The sequence below is a fragment of the Diadema setosum genome, chromosome 22 (assembly GCF_964275005.1).
Source record: "Diadema setosum chromosome 22, eeDiaSeto1, whole genome shotgun sequence".
Classification (NCBI taxonomy): Eukaryota; Metazoa; Echinodermata; class Echinoidea; order Diadematoida; family Diadematidae; genus Diadema; species Diadema setosum.
The window spans coordinates 9502861-9523988 of NC_092706.1; the positions used below are offsets into that span (position 1 = coordinate 9502861).

The 21128-nt window shown below is 36.9% G+C and overlaps 1 non-coding gene across 1 annotated transcript; it reads left to right on the plus strand.

Annotated features, from left to right (window-relative positions):
* Positions 1 to 362: 362 nt before the first annotated feature.
* On the plus strand, positions 363 to 444 carry Trnal-uag (transfer RNA leucine (anticodon UAG)). Its single transcript has one exon. It is a non-coding gene; the product is annotated as a tRNA-Leu (tRNA).
* The last annotated feature ends 20684 nt before the right edge of the window (positions 445 to 21128 follow it).

Here is a 21128-nt window from a genome sequence, read left to right on the forward strand (position 1 = left end):
AATGTTACATTTTTTGTGGATATTCATTTCTTACTTGTTTGTTTTGCAAACATTTGCCTTTTTTTAAACGAAGCGTTAAGTGATAAATATGCCAAGGTAAGCCTACTTCTTCGATTAACACTAATTAGACAACCGTAGTATTAGGAATGTCACGGCCTCCGAGCCATCTGGTAATGTCACCACAGGAATATCCGGCAACGTATAATTTGTGATTTGATAGCGTCAAAATAGGCACACTGAAGATTTCATGATTAGAAAAGCAAGGACTGACAACGCACGGAAAGTCATGCAGTATAGCTGGTTATAGCAGTCACAAGTCTGTTGGAAATCAATTCCTTTTCAACACTCACTCACCTCGTGTCGGTAGCGTGGCCGAGCGGTCTAAGGCGCTGGTTTTAGGCACCAGTCATTTCGATGGCGTGGGTTCGAATCCCACCGCTGCCACTTTTATATTCTTTTTTAAATCACATTTTCTGCTTTGTCTGCTTTTGCAAAAGGAGTCAGATTCTCAGCTAATGGTCATCTGATACTGGGCTGTCTCTTCTTACATTATTTGCAGTTGTATATCAGAGACCATGATAGAGTTTACGAAATTAAACTGATATAACTATTATAATTCTTATGAAGGGAGAAAGGTACCATAGGCTCTCTCTCTCTCTCTCTCTCTCTCTTCTCTCTTCCGTACATACGTAACACAAATGCAAAGTGATGTGCGAATATGCATTGGCGAAATGCATCCGCATGCATCCCAGAGATTTTGTCGGGTAATTCCGATTTCCATTAATTTTGTTTCACTTTGAATAGTAACTTATTGTCATTTACAATGGATTACACTGAAAATGAATGGAAAAGTCGTTTGTCAAGCTCAATATACATCAATATGCTTTCTTTCCCTGGAATCTTGTAAGATAATCGTTCTCTAAGCTCCAGTCATGTCAGACTAAAGAATAAACAGTATAATGCTAACGTAGGATTTTTTAAGCGTGAATACTTTAATACCACGTACATTTGAATTTGTATTTCTCATAAAGCCTGGGGTTATTGTATCAATTTTTGAGCAAGACCAGTAATAGACACAGAAATCTATATGCCGATGGTAATTTGCATACCAGGGCATTTCCACGAAATCAATATATCCTCTGCCAATTTTCTCACAAGACTAGGAATCCATCCATATTTCTATATTCGTTCATTTCTTATTGGCATTCTCTTTCTCCTCGTTGTATTGTAACTTAAATGAGGGTCGGGCGCGGTGCTCTATAAACTCCTGGCGTTCTGCATAACACATAGCAAGTCTCAAGCTATTTTCTTATCAAAGAACCTTCGGAATTATGAACATCGTCCTGATGAAGCTTCTTACACATATCCAGACACGAGTCCGCCCACTCGCCACTCAGACTTAGCTACATAAACACAGTACCAAGCGATGTCCTGTATATCATTAATTTTGAAGAATACGTTTGTGTTGAACGAACTATTCACTTGTAGAAGAAAATAAGCAGGAATATTTACACAGAGTTAGATAAATTGCAGACTGCTTTGACGCTCTTACTACAAGCATAGAATCTGAGTTATCTGTGTATCTTTCGGAACACTCATGGCATAGGAAAATATTACCTAGCTTCTTTATTAGAACCAAATGTAAACTTTCTTTATACGTATGTTTGTTTGGGGGGGGGGTAGGGGGTTGTGTGTTTTATTTGTTTTATTTTTTGTTCTTATTTTTGTTTTGTTTTGATTTGTATTGCATTTTGGGGCTGTTTATGAGAGGGAGAGGTTTTCATTTTTTCATTTTTACATCTGACGTCCTAGGATCGACTAAACGTACATGCTGGTATATCGACGTGTTATGGATTTTACTACATTTTTTGCGTCTTGATATTACTCAGTTGAGTGAATAAACGATGGGATCTAGCATAAGACCGTTAAGACGGGCTTAAATCTGGTCTTGATTTCGAAGTATTTTCCAGTGTTGAACCTGGAGTTTACTTGTGGATGTTGGGGTGTGTAGCAAAATGGGGGCATGTCCGGGAGACAAACCCGAGACCTCTTTCACCCGAAGCAAGAATCATATCGCTAGACAGTGAGCTGAGTTTAGTAACCATGCCAACGATGTTGTGGAATACATATTGATATATGAACAGATTCCAGCTATTGTGAGATCGTGCAACAGATACCGATACGATTAATACTCACAAGGTATAATCAGTTGTACGAGAATCATGAAATTTATATGATTATTTTAAGTCTACGGATACACACTACGTTCATTTGCTTGAAAGGTATTTGGATCTCTTGGGTACGTGTACGCTTGTTGAAGTAAGTACAGTTGATGCTTCAGCGTAAAGACGGATGTTCAGTTTGTTTATCTTCGCTCAAACTGTCATGAACACGTGTACTGATTTGCAAAAGGCTCATCGTGATAACTTTTAGATTGTCACGCGCTTTGTGTAAATCAATGGAACACTTACTTTCAGAACGAAATGTTGTTTTTTTTCTGCGTCATGACATCAGTTGAGAGAATTAACTATGGGAATCGACATGGCAGTCAGCCATACAAGATCATCTCAAATCTGGTCATAATTTCAGAGCATTTTCCAGTGTTGAACCTACAGTTCACGTGCATGAGTTCTGCATGTAACATACGCAAAGACCACTGTGAATATTTGTGAATAGGTTGTGATTCACAAATACTAGTACAATGTATATGATTATCGGAATGTTAATTATGTACTTGCCTTTGTACCAACAACGAAATAGTGTTACAAGAACAGTGAAGTTTCATTACATGTTATCACTATTTTATTTTATTCATTTTATTTTAGGAGTTCTTAAGCAACCCAGTACTTACGAAGTATTGCTAACTTTTTAAGAGTGTTTATTAATGATGTCATGTTATGCATGATTGCTCGAACTCTCATTCGAATACTGGTAGTGCATGCTTGATTTTTTTTTCATAAAAAAAGTACACTTGTCGTGTTATGAATGACTTAATGTCATGCAATGTAATGTAATATAATGTAATTTAATGTTAAACGTAATGTTATATAATTTATTATGCTTTTCATAATCCTTATACATGTATTAATTCAAGATGTAAATGTTAAGCGCTTAGAAACTACTGTAATAAGCGCTATATAAATGTACATTATTATCATTATTATTATTATTAATGACTCGACCCTTCTCACGCTTTGTCTCGGCTGCACGTACACAATGACACTCACACACACACACACACACACACACACAAACACACCTTGATACATTCTCTCTCTCTCTGTCTTTGCCTTCAAATTTTCTAGATGTATAGTCCCTTTTTCTCTCAGTCGAATGATTTTCCTCATTCATTTGAAGATTTCTGTGGACGATGCCAATAATGCACCCTCACCTGCACAAGTAACGACTTAATCCCAGTTACCATTATTACTTTGTCAGTTTTAAGACTAAGTGGAAATTGTAAATGTCGTGTCTGGCCTTTCTTTCCGTTGAAAGTAGATGCTTATATTCACTGGAAGTCCTTGAAATTCTTTTCCATGATAATGTCTAGCTGCTTCAACGTTCCATCCATTATTTGACGAGGGAATTAAACTCTTATCCGTGGAATTTAAAACATACTGATATGAATACACCAATGCATGCTACAGTAAATACTCGTAGTTTATATATTCACGATATTCCTTTGCCGAAAATGAGGAAAACATTTCCGACTCGATTTCTCCTAATCGCATATATCTGTTTTGTTTGTGCGCTCATGGAATTCATTTGAAGGAGAAGATAAAGAAGTCGAATAATAAGGGGAGGAGTAATACAGGTATCCCCGGTGTATGATACTGTATGTAGTTCCCTCAGCAAGGGAAATTTACTTCCCTTCCATCCTGTCCGCCTTCGTGATATCGCGTGGTAGTTCATGCCGGCGTGAATACAAATCCGGGGTATTATCCAACGTCAAATAGCTTTTCACGACTCGAACAAACAGATGTGTCAGCAAATTGAAGCAAGGCGCGTATTAACTTCTGGCTGCCACGACATTCAATATGGGTAACTAATATTAGTTGTCATGCTATTTATTTTCCCCCGTCGCCGCTGTTAAGGCCGGGTGCGCGGTGCCCATCCCCAATAAAGGCAACAAATTTATTAGTGCATGAAATATAATACGGGCATAATGTTTCGAAGATTGGGATAACAGTCCACCTGATCAATCAGTATACCTCCTCTTATTAAGGATTCACCATGGAGACCATCACTTAGGAAGACTTTTAGGTGGTATCAGTAACCTGCCCCGATGCGACACGAGTAAATTGATTGCTTGTTTTGCCTGGCTCCTAATAGTATTTTTTCTACTGGGAAATAGGTGTGATTTGTTGATCTGAGAGTGGTTTAAAAGCTTTCTTTTCGAAAGAAAGTCGAGGTTTTTCTCTCCCAACATCAGACTTCTGCATACACTGGTTAATGATCAATTCGTGTTGAAGTCAAGAAATGTATATTTTGTACATGATATCACTAGACATCGAACCCAGAAGCAGTACTGTACAATCGCAAGAGATACAAAAGTTCTCTGATACCAAGAAACAATCGTATAATGTTATCACCGTCTTTCACGGTGTTGATAACACAAATGCTAAATTGTTTAGTAGCATACTTTTAAGTAGTCCCTGTGGGTGTTATTGTGCCTTCGTATAATCAGGGACATTTCTGCCCCGGGCTTTTGTCGATGCTAAATTATGTATTGTTGCTATTGCTATCATTGGGAGTCTTTACTGTCAACAATTGTCAACTGTTTACTGCCAACAATACGATATCGCAAATGTTTTTAGCAATTATGTTTTGGTGCAGGGAGTTTTGTTTGTATTTCCTTTGCGCACAAATACATTTTGCACCTTATTACATCTATTTCTTTACAATCTACATTGATCTATTCTATGTTGCGAAACCATTATTTTATATTACAGTGTGGTTCTTACTATAATTTTGATATGCCATTGTCCTGTTCCTTCTTAATAGACAAATCGCTATAAGAAAAGGATCATTCATAACTACTATACCAAATATGCCCTCTTATCAATCGTGTGCGTAAGCATATCCAGCAATCCCGTAACGGTCTGAGCTTATTATGAAATGTTCAATATTTCAATGTTTGCATTTCTGAAAACGTGCGGCATTATAAGACCGGAACTGTTTTCACCAAAGCGGCTTTCAGATGCGATATTAGATTCAGGTTGGGTGCAAGTGTGCTCAGCGATCTCATATCTCGAACACATTTTCCGCCCATGAAACTCTGTCAACCAGAGACCTGCAGCCGAATTTGTGTGTGTGTGTGTGGGGGGGGGGGGGCCGGGGAGACAGCGAAAAGTCCAAGAAAGAAAGATTTTTTTTTTTTTGAGATGTTAGTTAGATTTTACACGCACGAGTAATGTGATATTGGGTAAACACTATTGAAAAGTAAAAAAGTAAGGTTTGATCTTTAAATTCTACCTCCTGTTAAGATCTTCCCTAGAGTGAGAATGTGGGAAACAGAAGCTTAAATAGGAAAGAAGGAAAATAGGAGGCAAAAAGAGGAAAAAATGAATTATTTTGAAAGGAATGCAACACATAATGCAAAAAAAAAGGGAGGATGGAGGGTGGAATTAGATACGTCAGTAAAGCAAATGTCTTTTAAGTTAAATGGAGAAAATGGGTCACCTTACCTATAACCTATTTCCCTGCTTTTCTGTTCATTATAGTTAAGCTTTGGACGTTAAGATAATATTCCTCTAGAATGATTTTTCGAATAAGCAAAACAGGGTAATAGTTTCACAGCGTCATTCATGCTTTCGAACTTTCCAACCATAATGACTTTATTCAAATTCATGAAATTCTTCCGTCGAGATGTTTTCATTGCAACTGATTTACAAATTGCCCTACATCGACGTAAATAAGCACTTAATTAATCAGTGTTTTAGTAGTAGCCATGATCAAAAATAATGGGCGTACATATTCGAGCAGGATGCGAACCTACGACCTCCTGATCACCGGACAGGCGTCATCTCCACTAGACCACCGAGCTTTCGCCCGACAGCAAGTGTTGGTTCTAATCCTTATAGCATGCAGCGGGTACTGCTTTATTATCATTATTTACGTCGACGTAGGACAATTTGTCAATCAGTTGCAATGAAAACATCTCGACGGAAGAATTTCATGCATTTGAATAATAAAGCAGTACCCGCTGCATGCTATAAGGATTAGAACCAACACTTGCCAACAATCTTGCTGTCGGGCGAAAGCTCGGTACATGGTCTATCGAGATGACGCCTGTCCGGTGATCAGGAGGTCGTAGGTCCGAATCCTGCTCGAGCATGTACGCCCATGAATTTTTATCATGGCTACTACTAAAACACTGATCAATTCAGTGCTTATTTACGTCGATGTAGGGCAATTTGTCAATCAGTTGCAATGAAATCATCTCGACGGAAGAATTTCATGCATTTGAATAATAAAGCAGTACCCGCTGCGTGCTATAAGGATTAGAACCAACACTTGCTGTCGGGCGAAAGCTCGGTGGTCTAGTGGAGATGACGCCTGTCCGGTGATCAGGAGGTCGTAGGTCCGAGTCCTGCTCGAATATGTACGCCCATGATTTTTGATCATGGGTACTACTAAAACACTGATCAATTCAGTGCTTATTTACGTCGATGTAGGGCAATTTGTCAATCAGTTGCATAATGACTTTACTCTTTCACTTTCTCTTCGACCTAGACGTTCTGTCGTGAACTGTATCTTGCGACCTTCTTCATTCCCCTGCCCCCCCCCCCTCAAAAATAGTAATGAAATAAAAAAAAAGTAACAAGCTATGGAAGAAAGGACATCATTCGGATTGCAAATTATGCATAATCTTGTCAAGCTACGCAGTACCTCTAATTCTAGTTTTCTTATGGTCGTTACTTTGTCCTTGCGTCATTCTCTTTTAGTCAATTTATATATTTCCTCTTTTCCACGCTGACAGTCTTTTCCTCATGTCAACGCTCCTACTCCTCAAAACAACTGCTTACGCGGAGTTGGCGGGGTTTTTTCCCCGCTCACGGTAATGCACGGCGATACGTTGGTATTACTTTCACTTTGTTGTGGGTTAGAGAGTATGTGTCATATGATATCATCGCAGTGTTGTGTGTCCATATGCACACGAGCCGTGGATCAGGGGTATTATCCTTTCAACATGCCATTTGTTTGCCACGCACACCACAGGTGATCCTTCGAGTGATAAAGGTATACAAGGAGATTGAATTTGACTCAACGTATGGCATCAGTCTCGGCTATTCGTGGGATTACCAGCACGCTACTGACTGTGAACAGGCGAAAAAAAAAAGGACGAAAAAACATAATCAATTAGGCAGACTAGGTTTTAGTCTCCTTGTGGTCATGGATGGTATCAGAGTTTGTTGTCTCGAATATTCCTGTCGGCTTAGCCTCGATAAAAGTGATGATCATAGGAACCCATTTATCATGGGTTCATTCTTCAGCATTCTGGCTGCTCGGTATACTTACTTCAGCATAAGCATGATACGCGATGTACTTTCGCGAAGTTGTTTAGTGGCCTGATGGGGGCATGATTTTGCTGGAAAAGGTTAAAATGGTCGAAAACGCTTTACTGTACACAAGATCCTACTGTCTTTAATAGAAAAACAAATTATTTGGGGCTTCTTTTATTCTTCTCAAATCTTTGGATCAAATAGCTTCTGATTTTCCAAAGAGAAATAAATAGCATCTACACTTTTGTCTAACAATGATATTCTTACCAAAGATTTTTGGTCAGTAACCTGTGATTTTTTTAAAAGAAAATGTAATTTTGTAAAACCGGTTGAGCATGTGCCGAAACAAGCGACACGTTGATATAATCAAATCTCCAACCTTGTAAGACCGAATAGAGTAGGAAGTTGAAGGTATTACCAATGGAACCACATTCAGTACTGTATTTCACTCGTGCTGATTAAAAAAAAAAAAATCAAGTGTGGTATGTACAAGTCTTGTACTTCTATAGTTTATCACTGGGTTGTTGGTTTTTGTTTCGTTATTATTAGGTAGGAGACTTGAAATAGAATTAGTCAACCTATTATGAGTAAAGTATTTTTCAAAACGTTGTCAAAAAAATATATATTGAACATTGAAGTGAATATGTGAACATTGAAGTGAAAATGTAAACATTGAAGTGAATATACATTTATGTTTGTTTGTGTGTGTGTGTGTGTGTGTGTGTATGTGAAATTCAACAACCTATACAGAAAAGAGGCGTATGACAGATTTTGTAATAATGTTACTCTGCAATCAAGGCAAATAAAAAGAAATATTTTAAAGATAATTTACATCAATCCAAAAATAATACCAACATGGAAAATCAGTATAAAAAAAAAAATCCTAAAGGACAAAAGAAGTAGCAAAAGGAATGTAATACAGACCCCTGAGACTGGATATGAAAATATTACAAATGACAAGAATATATCTGATTTTTTTTTTGAAGGTTCTTATATTGCTAAGAAATTGCAGATCTGTACTGATATTATGAAATACATATTCATACAATAAATATTTTAAATGACTAGATGAATAAAGAATATTTTCTAAGTCAATACTCTAAAAAGAAATAACGATTGTACAAAAATTGAAAAGTGATGTAAGCTCAATTAATATTGGTACAACCAAGAAGGTTATTGAGTTTGTAATCCCTACATAGTGTGAACCGTTGAATTTTCTTTTTGAATGATTGTATGCCTTTTAGGGTTTTTCACCCATCCAAAATAGAAGTTGCACGTGTAACATCAATTCATAAAGATGATAGCCGTAATGATGTTAATCATTACAGACTAATATTAGCTTAAGGTACATTTTTAAAGCTACATGAATTGAAGAAATCCACAAATGAATTGAATTTATACATAAATTATTTTGATTCGTAGTAGGTTTAGATTCAGGAGGACATACAAAGGCAAAAGCTACATTAGACCTTGTAAACAAAGTAAATGATGCTACAGCTATAACGTAAGAATGTGCTTAAAACAATATCTAATGGTCTTACTAAGGCTTTGATGTTATACAACATTTCATTTTACGTGGCATTCCACTTAAACTTTTGAACCGTTTTCTTAAGGACAACAACAAAACATCAAAACAATTAATTGTGGTGTGCCACAAGGATTGATTGTCTTGTTTTTCTAATGTTCATGAAAAATTTGCTTTTATGACAACAACATTTAAGCTATGTCATATTTGCAAATGACATTTGTGTATTTTGTGAAGGTTCAGATGCAAGTAAGGTTTTTTTTTTCTTTTTTTATTTGTGAATACTCAATTAAATTGTGCTAATGGTTCAAGGGAATCTGATAAGAGTATGTGGAATATAGATAAATATGTGATATTTGGTGCACAAATAATCATAGATCGTATAATTTGCAATTAAACTCTGATAGAACTGTAAGTATGACATTTTTAGGAGTAATCATAGATGACAGATTATGTTGGAATGATCACATAGATCAAGTAGCAAAAAAAAAATCTAGAAATGCAGAGCTTTGTATTAAGTACAGTGCCTCCTTAAAATGTTCTTCAAATATTGTATCATACTTAAATCTCGCCTTATGTTAATCATTGTAGCATAATACGAGGCTTTACTTTTAATTAGAATATTGATCGAATACACAAATTAGAAAAAAGAAAGAAATACTCAAATCATATTTTTATTCCCCCAGTTTACGTTCGTTTCTATAAACATCAATATTACCTCTCCGAGATTGATCTAAGTAGAGTCTGCAATGTTTATGTACAAATTTAATCATAACCTTCTCCCCGATGCACTTACTGATTAAATTACCCCAAATAGTTCAATTCAAGAGTATAACACTGTAAATGCCTAGAATATCCATCTGCCACTTTTAAAGCCGCTCATCTTGTACGTAATCGTCAACATAACGGTACGGTTGTGTGGAATAATTTCAAAATTCTTGTAAGATCAGTAGGACAGTAAGACAGTTTACAAAATTGTATAAACGACAGCTCTCTTGGCCAAAGTAACAACATCAGAAATAGCTAAATACATACGAGTGACCTCCTTTTCTTTTCTTCTTCCTTTGATATGAATGCAATGTTGCATTTTGTATGCTATTGTGTTTAGTTAGTTAATATTAGTTTCTTTTTACCTGATTACAAATGAATGAAAGGTAGAAATAAATAAAAACAAAATCTTTTCCCAGCCAATTTTCGGCAACAAGGTTGCGACCCCTAACAGGTATACAGACGGTGTGATATACTGTGTAACTTCAACAGTCTTTATAAACCTATCTGCGTCATGATTTTGCAAAATGAGTAAAACATCAGACGTATTTTAAACACGTATTATTTCGGGTTGCATTTAACGTATTTTATGATGGAACGTCAAGTTCATATTCAAGTGAGAAAACGGTGATCGTAGATCATGCTCAGCGTGCTAAGTTTCTACTGCACTTCGAAATATACAATATCAATAGGCCTACGTATTATCATGATCGCTTCCTGATTCTTCTTCTATTTTTGGCTACGTCTTGATTTCTTGTCAACAAATTTGTTAACAAATAAAAAAAAGACAAAATTTGTTCACATCGCCATTGAAAGAAGAAAAATCAAATCAAGAAAGAATGGAAGTTTGAAGCAAAATTACAGCAGTTTTGTTTTGTATCAAAAAAAAAAGTGGAATGCAAAAACTTACAAGTTCGCGCATGTATATATATATATATATATATATATATATATATATATATATAAAGAGTTCTTTATATGATTAAAAACAAAATTGTCGTTGAATTTGCCCATGAGAAAAAGGAACAAGTTTAGACGAATCTGGGGTCAAAATATCCTGTGTTTGAACTTGGGGTCCGTTTCATCAAAGTCTTATGAGACTTTTTTGCTCCTAAGACATACTTTTAATATAAGAGACTTCGTAAAATAGCTATATTCTCATAGCCAATACTATGAGCGACTTTGCCATACAGAAATTTATGTAAAGACTTTTATGCAATGTCTTCTTGTGATATGAGATAGACCCGTGGTCTCGGACGAGATTAGAAACACATCATAGAAACAGTTTACACACATGCACAAACAAAAATGGTGTCTTTATTGGGCCACCAAAACAGACCATTAAATAAAACGTGGTGACGCGATATCTTAATCTGGTGGCCCTGGGCTATACCGGGCCACCACTAATTTCGATCCTTGCATACTGAAGAGCTTTATCGCAAAACATGCTAACTACATTCTTCTTAAGTTCAGACATTTTGTCTTCAAAGCTGCTAAGAAACAAGGAAAAGAAATAGAAAATATGGGTTGTTTTTATTATAACTTCTAGAATACTCCTTCAAATGTTACAAGTGAGGTATTACTGCAAACGTTTTATTTTGCTCTGTCTGATGATGGCCTTACTTTGAAATGTTTACAAATGGCGCTTAGCCAATTTTGCTATAGAAGTCTTCATATATAGATAGATAGATAGATAGATAGATAGATAGATAGATAGATAGATAAACAGATAGATAGATAGATAGATAAACAGATAGATAGATAGATAGATAGATAGATAGATAGATAGATAGATAGATAATATATACATAGATAGAATATAGATGTATGTTTGTGTGTATGATCTGGGGGATACAAAGTGTGTTGGGTGGGGGTCCTGTTAGTACGTATTACCCGCAGTGCTTGTATTGAAATGTATAGCTCCGTTTTATCTGGCTGTCTTACCCAGTCTTCTGATCGGTCGCCTCGATTTACTTCAGAATATTCAGCGTTTTAAGCAAATGAGATTAATTGTTTTGTACCACATCAGTGAACCATACGAATCACATTCGTACACCTGCACATGCAGAAGCAGTATAAATTTAATTACTGCGAAACAAACCTAATGCATTACAGCGTGCAGTGCTTTTAAAGAGGTCAGTTTCAAATGGCTGACAATCCGTCTTGAATTACTACTCTACATCGAACTCGACGATGCTTCTCTTCATTTCTGATCTGTCGATCCTCACCCTCCCCCTCCCCTCCTCCGCATCCTGAATGGCCTGACCAAAGAGATCGGAAAGGAAAAGATGATGCCCTTTCAACATCCCACAGATGAGTTGCTATAGGTACAACATGTGTATATAAAGCTTTTATTCTTTCACTGTGTCTTCTCTCATCGATTCTGATTGAGCTATATTTCTGCTCTTCAAGGTTTATGGATTTTACGACGCACTCTGACACGCCCGTGATGTCTGCGTGGAGATGTAATTGAAATAATGAATATTTCAATTACACTTTCAGCCGCAAAAATAAATTGATCAGGACCAGACTCCGGGTCATCTATGAATTATTCACATATAGAAATATTGCAGAGATTCCATAGCAACTTCGCCTTGAAAGCACTTCAGTCTTTAAAAATGCCAGAACACATTTTTCACTGAATATATTTCCTTCTTTTAACAAGTAAATGTGCCATTACCACGCAAATTAGAATATATTGATTTACTACAGTTTATTTGTCCCATGCGAAGAAAATAAATGACTCATGATAGCTTGCCAACATGCACTACATTGTATTTGTACTTGTAACGTATATTCTCGCATACGATTGACTATTATTGCTTTATACACATGACCACATATGATCATACAGACATACCTATGTACATACGATGAATATACATATGCTGGCTATGTAGACATGTGTAAACCATCGTGATCATGTAGCAGACATCTAAAAGTGAAAATTGAAGAAAAAAAATCAACAAATGTATTAAATGTTCTTAAATGCTGAGTTATTGAAATTTATATCGAATATGCATATTGGACACATACAGATATTGGTTCACATATCACACAGGTAGAGTACTATAACATAGTAACCGGTGTTTTCATTTTTAATGGGGTTTTATTCCACGTGTTATCTATACAAGGCTGTGTTGCTGCCGTCATTGCTACTGCGACCCCTGTCGCTTTCGTTAAGGGGTCATGGAACGGGGATGGGGAGGGGGGGAGAGGGGATGCACCCCAACACTGTTGGCTAAAGTAAGAAAAACACATGAAAACCCGTTACTTCTGAGACCCTTAACAACAAATGAAAGCTCATTGCTACTGCAACCCCTGTCGCTTTCTTTAAGGGGTCATGGAACGGGGATGGGGGGGGGGGGGAGGGGATGCACCCCCAACACTGTTGGCTAAAGTAAGAAAAACACAAGAAAACCCGTTACTTCTGAGACCCTTAAAAGGGCATTGTATACCGGTTTTTTATTTTTTTTTTATATGTTGTTCTCTTAATTCTAAAAGACCCAGCGGTGCAAACAGATCAAAATTTCATAACGATTAAGTCCGTAATTTAATGTTAAAAATGGGACTTTTTAGGTGAGAATTATGCTAATGAGCTGACGAGCCCGGATGTTATGATGTCACAGGTGCTCTCACTATTACTGATTACAAGTGCTCGCATACGCGTGCGTTAATTCGTATCGAGTAGCAGACGACGCTTAGGCCTAATTTAGCTAGCAGGCGGCGCTTGTGTACTGTTCTATCCATGTAGATATCTCAAATTTCACTAAACCAAATCGCACCAAAATTACAGGATATACTTCATAGCATATTTCAAAGTATTCTCTTATATTTGCATGAAATCAGTAATCGAGAAGTATCAATATTGACGTCGACTTTCAAGTCGTCACTCAAAAAAAAACTCACTCTTCGCGAGAGATCTTGGCGAACGCAAGATGCACAATCTAGAACTGAAGTTAGCCGACTAGTACTGTGCGAACGGGGAATTTACGCGAGAACTAAACTCAAAAGCGTAATGATTTTTGCGACTTGTGTGATATAGGAACTACATTTTTCATTCAACTTACCACAAATAATTTGTAAAGTTATTTATTGCCTGCGATTACTTGAAAGATTTGTCTCATGATATTAAATGGCTAACTTCAGTCTGTGCGTGCGCAGCAGGTAGGTAGGGCCTGGCCGCAATCACTCGTGTTAGTCGTAGAGCAGATTATTTTTAGCGACGCCGACAGGAAAGTCGACATCTACACTAACGCTTCACGACATGTCATTTGTTTCCAATTAACGTGTGCTGTTGGATATGAATCATAAAGTATTTCCTGTGAGTTTGGTGCCATTTGGCAAGGTGAATTTTGAGATATCTACATGGATACGGAAGTACGCTAGCACTATACCTACACCAGCGCTGGGATCGCGAAGCGGCGACACTGTGTTAGAATCTACGTGGTCAGGCCACTCTTCCGAGATATGGGTCCTAGTACGTAGGCCTACTGAAACAAACTGTTAGATGTAACATTAGTCCTTGGTGTGAATAACACCACTATGAGATTTATCTCGACTACAAAACATCGGAAATCCATAAAGCAGATACCTTACCTGAAAAATCCAGCACAGGAACAACAGTGCCTGCAGGACAAGGGTCCAGATGTAGATCTGGAGTTTGGACTTTCATCTGGACTTTCTTCAAGTTCTGGCAGCAGGGGTATGTAACGTTACGCTGTGCCTTATTAGCGCTCTGCACATAGGGCCTACAGCTGCAATGTCGACGGTGAGTGTAGGGCCTACTCATCAAAACTTGGACTGCCACGTAGAACCTCCTTGACTGCTCAGTAGTCCTAGTCCTAGTTCTAGTATTTCAGAGTCTATGTGTACTGGGTACCGTTTTCATCTCACTAAGCGTAAATCGTGCGTGCCGTTGAAGAGAGTCTATCTACATTTGGATTTAGATTCACTCAGCCCTCATCTACGTTAGATAGTTTGAACTGGCGAACCATCGTATCGCTCGATCATGATCATCAATGCGTAACGTTACTTACAGCCTGACTTACACACAGTCTTCTATGGGCAGCACGTTCGGATAACGATGCCAATTTCATTTTGCATATCTGGAATTTCCCCACAAGTTTTATCTAAATAAAAAGCTGCTGAAGAGATTGCTTTTAAAGATTGATAGATATTGTTTAACACGTTTATTATAGCTCCATATTGCAATTATTATATTCATATTTCTTTAGCATTCATTCACAGATTCCAAACTTAACAGATCGACCACTATTATGTTTTACATATTTGCAATATTCTATGTATGTCATGTATTTCATTTAATTTTGTTATATTTGATGTAATTTTTCATCGAGAAATATGAAAATAAATTGAAATTGAAATTGAATTGAATTATACTAAGTAACAGCTTTTGCAGTACTTCGTGTGAGATTTCATCAGTAAATTGGCATTATGTAGTTCGTCTTGCTAATGTCGGAGTTGTGCACCAAGAGCACCTGTGACGTAGGCCAAATTGTGTGGATCGTTCCATGGCTTGCTCGTTTTCATTTTTTTCAAAAAAATCATTACAGGCTTATCCTGGGTTTTACAATCCTCTCTTTCCAGTAGTAGGCATCAAAAAATGTAGATTAGAATTATCAGACAATTAGAAAAAAATGTCAGTACAGTTTTCTTTTAACAACAAAGGAAAGAGAAAGAGGGAACACTGACCCTTGACCAAACCCTACCCTTCTCTCTTCAGGGATCACCCAACCCCCCCCCCCCCGCAACTTAAAAAAAGGGGGTGAAAAAACGTTCAGCGGCTCCTGCCTGGGTGTTTCGATCAGGTTCTGCCAAGATAACCTACGCCTGACATTAAACTCCTCAACCTACTCCATTTTCCCATTCCAGTAAATTTCCGAATAACCTACTTTATGTCTTATAGCTTGACGTCTATCCAGTCCCACGCGTGTTATTTTCTGTAGAGATGGATTCCACACATTTGCCTAACGGTAACGGATAATGTACCGAGGCTGTTTTGAAAGGTTGTCAGAATCTTGACGATACATTGAAGTTTCCCTCTTCCTCTTAATCAATGTAGCTGCTCCTTATCTTGTCATTTTGTCTTTGAATATATTTGTCTTCATGACCTCGACTGGGGTATGATATAATTATAATATCCGATTAGTGTGTAATTTAATGAAAGTACTATTCCTCGTTGCATGAATTAGAGGCCAGATGTTTTAAACTTTAACCACACATGGTGCTTAACCAAGGAAGAGAACAAACAACAACAGTTATTTCAGTTTTGTTTTTACCGTTTTGCAACAGTTAAGATAATCATGTATATGATGCATGTACTAATAAATTATCATTCGTTATTGAGTTGTTGTGTTCAGTTCATTCTGTAACGTTAGATTAATTAAGCACGTGGCACCACTGTTCCAGTTGTAAGATAATATTCCAACCAGATATCACCGGTTTCTTACTGCAGAGATAATCTAACACAACAACGAAATATAAAAGTTCATATCATTTCATTTCGTATTATTTCATTTCCAACAGCACAAAATATTTACACACACATAGTAACACAAAATGGGTACAATGTTGGTACAAAGAAACTTGCTGCGAACTGACTATAAAATCTCGTCTGATTATATTTCTGATTATATCGAATTAAATCGTTGATGGAGGTGTGCATTTATATCATGCATGTATGTTTCAAGAGCTAAAGGATCTTTCAGATGTGGCCCCGAAGAACTTGTAAATTCGTCAAACACAGATTTTCCCTGAATAATGTAATATTTCTATATAAACTTTCTGAACAGTAAACTGTCCAATAATACATGCCTCAACAAATTTCAAATGGATCAAAATGTGAAACTTGGATAGGATTTGATGTTTAATCTTGATATTCAAAGTCAATTCAGTGCGCTATATCAACATGTCTCATAATTTCAATTTCCTTTGGGATATCTATTTATTCATTCGTTTAAACAAACGGCAGCATGTTTCTACAATATTACTAACATATTTTCATCCCGGCATTAGTGTCAGCGACCTTTGATATCATGGTCACTGAACTGAGTATTTGAAAATCAATGTAGGCCTAGAAGAGATAATATTTGTATCAAATTGACTATATGAACATTTGAAAGAGTTCTTCGCAAAAGGAGCTAACTCCATTCTTGTTAAGTTGAGGCATTGAATAAACATCGAAAATGATAAGGAAATGCGGGATATTCTAATCATAACATAAAAAAATATTCTTTCTTCTGTTAAAAGTGAGACATATCACTAGAAAGGTTTTATTTTACTTTGTCTGATGATGACCTTTGATATGTTTCAAAACGGCGCTTTGCCCACTGTGCGATGAAACTCTTCGTTTGCAGTGTTTTGCCCCCCCCCCCCCCGCCAAGACGTCTTTGACAAGGACTTTTAAAAGGGGCATTTCAAATTCCTCAAATATACCATCATTAATCTTGTTCAAAAAACTGGAGATAATCTCCACCACGTGGAGATGAGTATAACTGTAGTCGTAATAGGTATGCGTCTAATAGAAACTACGATTATGTAGTAATCCTGTTGGGACATTGATAGATCAAGGGTGAATGAAATTATCTGATATGTAAAAAGAAGGGTTATCTTTTGGGGTTTTTTTTTTCTCTCTTTCTTCTGCAAAGTACGAAATATGTTTACTTTTAGAATGACGATACGTGTGGGATGTATCAACATCATCTTATTCATAATGGTGGATGTAGGAGTGAGGAAAATAAAGGGCGGTAGCCAGCGGCATAGCTTTCCAACACTTTTTATTCTGCCAAGCATGCAAGGTTTCGGCTTTTACCGGCCTTGATCGGCTGTGCGTGGCTTTACGGTTACGATGGCGTCGGGCTCTTTCTTTGTTGCTTCTGTGACTGTATGGAGTGTCTTTTTATTCTTTATATACCATCTAGTTACTCGACCACCCGACGCACAGGAAAGCCACGCATGGCTTGAAGTTAATAATTGAATTTTTAAAAAAAAATGCGCGAAAGCTATGTTTTACCATTTATAGTATGCTTTATATACACAGGCCTACATATGATACTGTTTCAACAAACATGTACCATTGAAAAAGAAAACAGAGTCACATTATGATAGGAAGCGTATCATTAAAGACTTCACGATTTTGAGATTTAACTTCCTTGACGGGCAAGAGTGCAGAGATCTACGAATTTTCTCTCCTCTCTTCCCCGATTGGATGGTGGAATTGGCGAGATCTTCGACTCTCTGATACTGCCACTGCTGTGACTGCTGTGACATTCGAATTACCTGACCCATTGTTCCGGAAAAACTGAAATTACAGCCCATGTGTAAACGCGACATAGACGGAGTAGTAAATATGTGTGGACTGTTATAGACTGTCAGCTGACGATGGAAAGTGCATTGCAAATGGCCCGTGTCCTTGTCCGACAGAAATAGGTGTTTGGAGTTTTTTTTTTTTTTTTTTTTTTTTGATTAGTCTACAGCTCATGCACTCGGCTATGATTCACATTTGCACGCTAGTGTCTTCGTGTTTAATTATAATTATAACGACGTGCATGTTAGAATCATTAATAATCAAAATGTAAAAAACATATAGTTCAACTTCTCTGCGCGTTCAGTTTTCAGCCTAACTCTGATGATCATTGCTAATGCAATAATCATCAGATGGCAACTTCGCGCTGTGGGATTTCGTTTACTATGCTACAGCTGTAATCGTCCCGATGACGAGCGAGCAGCTTTTAATCATTTTTCCTTGATTTGAATTTAAATTCACCTTTGTTTTACCTCTATAATTGGTTTGTTTGTTTGCTTTGCTTTTTTTTTTAATTGTTTGTTTGTTTGTTTGTTTGTCTGTTTGTTTGTCTGTTTGTAAAAAGTATTTGATTAAGATAGACGCTTTAACGGTGTTAAAGGCAGTGGACCGACTATTAGGTTGCATTTTGGTCTAAACACAGTATTATTAACTCTTAAAGTCTAAGCTCAAAGTAAGAGATTAATTAACTGCGTAATCAAAATAAATCTTCTACGCTGCTACAAGATCCTAATGCCGTGGTGATGATTGCAGTTAACCACTTAATAACTTCCATAATCAGTACAAAATGGTTGATATTACTGCTATCGATGCCATGAGTATCGTATTACCTTCGGCATTAGCTTTCTGAGCTGGTCACAGAGTTTTAAGTGAATTTAAAACAAAACAGAAAAAAAAAATCAAGACGGGGTTGTAGGGTGGATGTTTGCAGTGAAATACGGTTTTTCTGGCAGACTATGAGAAAAAGAGTCCAAACACGCGCGCGCGCACACACACACACACACATACACATCACGTCACATCCGGAAGCTTGCATCTGCGTACATTATTATATAGGCCTACATGCACATAAATGTGAATGTATGTGAGCATTGAGTCGTTGATGGTTAATTGCATCTTGGAAAGGACATAAGAGCCCACGTTTTGAACTACCTCCAGCCACGGATTAGTGGTGGATTTTGTCATAGTCTCACACAACCCTCACATCAAGACATTCAAAAAAAAAAAAAAAAACCAAAACCGTAAAGGAAGTGTATCAATGAGGAAGCATGCTCTCCCATTTCATTTTTCTTTTTACTCGTGCATATTGTCTTCTTATATATTAATGGAAATTTCATCCCATGTGACTAGTGGCACGTGATCTCCAAATCACGTGGGACAGTATTAGTATCGATCAGTCCTTTTTCTGAATTTAGCCCTACTCATATTTTGCAGGTCCTGTACCACTCTTGCACATTTCTTTATCGAGAAATTTCTTTGATTATTATTGTCATCATATTCAAAATTTCACACGGGTACACAACGTTCAGTGAATAGTGCCTCCATGCAGGTTGAAACATTGTTAACTTAATTTGAATGTGTTGTATTTTTTTTTTGTGTGTGTGTGTGTGTGTTTTTTTTACAATAATCACTTTTTATAATGATGATGCCCTTGTTACCTGTTGTACATTTGATAGCTGTATTTAGTCTACATAAATAGGGTTTGGATGATATGTCGTTACACATTACGTTAGGAGTGACCCACATTATACATATTTTACGAGCCCTGCTTTTGAGTGGGCCGCTTGACTAACTTTTCTGTCCACCTTGCAAAGCGTGCATTTTTGTTCTTGGTTTATTCGGCATATATTTTATAATACACTTTACGATCCATCCTGCATAATGTATCTCTTACCATTTGGTAAAACAATATGATTTGAGTAATGTGTGCTTTGTATTTTGTTTCACTCTTTTGTTGGATGGAAATAAATGATTGAATTGAATTGAATTAAATTGAATTCAATTTGAATTGAATTCACTTCAATTCAATTCAATTCAATTGAAAAATGTATTACTGCATACGACAGCAGAAGAATGGGAGTAAGAGAACGGGGACAAACGCAACGCAATCCTCGTTCAGGCTCACATATTATGCACCATTACAACTTTACGGAAGTCTTTTTGGAAACAAAATAAATAACAAATCTCACATTAAGCAGGTAAGAGTCACGACAAAAGTCTATTTCCCGGCCATGAGCAATTTTTAATTCAGGCATAATACTGTCCCGAAGTGGCGGACGTATTCGTATACATTCTGATTCACTAATTTGATTCATTTGATTCTTTTGTTTTGACCTCTCTTCTTTCTGTATTGTTACTGTATATAGCTGACTTTGCGCATTTTCACGGAATCCCAATTCCTTCGTACGTGAAAAGCTGCATGTCATAAAGGAATTGAAGAAGGTACGTTGGCGTGTAACAGAAATGCTGCAAGAAGACTGCACATTGGCACATGCACAGCACACACAACATGGATCACGCCTGTGATAATCTTCCAAGCTTATAAGGGCGTATAACTGCTAGAAAAAGAAAAAAGGGAGAACGATTTTTTTTTTTTTTTTTAGAGCTTGATGTGATGTGAAAAAAAAATAGATGGAGAAAGGAGAAATGACAGTGGACTTCTTTTTCTGCAAAACTATAACATTATGAACAGGCGCGACAGGTGGTTTTTATTACTGTTGAACAAAGGTGCTATCAAACGACGACATTACGCGTAGGTTTCTCAACTCAGCAGGTAATTGTGTCCGAGACGTATAAAGCAGTCTAACGCCATGGTATCATATGAATGCATATAGTACCATATGGTATCGAGAGTTCATTTTACAAAATTTAGATGGAAACATAAAACGGCATGTGTTCTGTTAACACACCTGTGCACTTTCTTTTCTAATTTGAAAGAATTCATTTCCGTTGTAAAACCACAAACCAATCAAGATGAAATCAAAGTCGTAAGTCTTCTCTCATT